The sequence below is a fragment of the Galeopterus variegatus genome, unplaced genomic scaffold (assembly GCF_000696425.1).
Source record: "Galeopterus variegatus unplaced genomic scaffold, G_variegatus-3.0.2 Scaffold1401, whole genome shotgun sequence".
In the NCBI taxonomy this organism is placed as follows: Eukaryota; Metazoa; Chordata; class Mammalia; order Dermoptera; family Cynocephalidae; genus Galeopterus; species Galeopterus variegatus.
The window spans coordinates 4,327-4,737 of record NW_007727512.1 but is presented as its reverse complement, the minus strand read 5'-3'; positions in this window follow the sequence as shown (position 1 = coordinate 4,737).

Genomic DNA, 411 nt, shown 5'->3' with positions numbered 1-411 from the left:
GACACAATAAAAGTCAATAAGAACATCAGCCTAACAATGAGACAAACAACCTAATGACCCCTCTTTTAAGTTTTCCTAACTTAAAAGAACACCCAGATAGAAACACAAAATTCTTATAGACAGAAACCAATGATGTTAATACACCATTTACTCCTTAACTGCTCATAATTATTCATTTTAAAATGATAAAACTCATTATTTATTGCAAAAAAAGTAAATCTTACAAATGAATATAAACTAAAAAAGCAAAATATCTACTCCCCCTTCATTCTAATCCCATTCCAATGACCTTTTTTCAACAATTTGGAGTATATTCTTCTAGACCTTTCTGTGGATGTGTATACATATTTAAATATAAATATTCTTCTAGAGTATATTCTTCTAGACCTTTCTGTGGATGTATACATATTT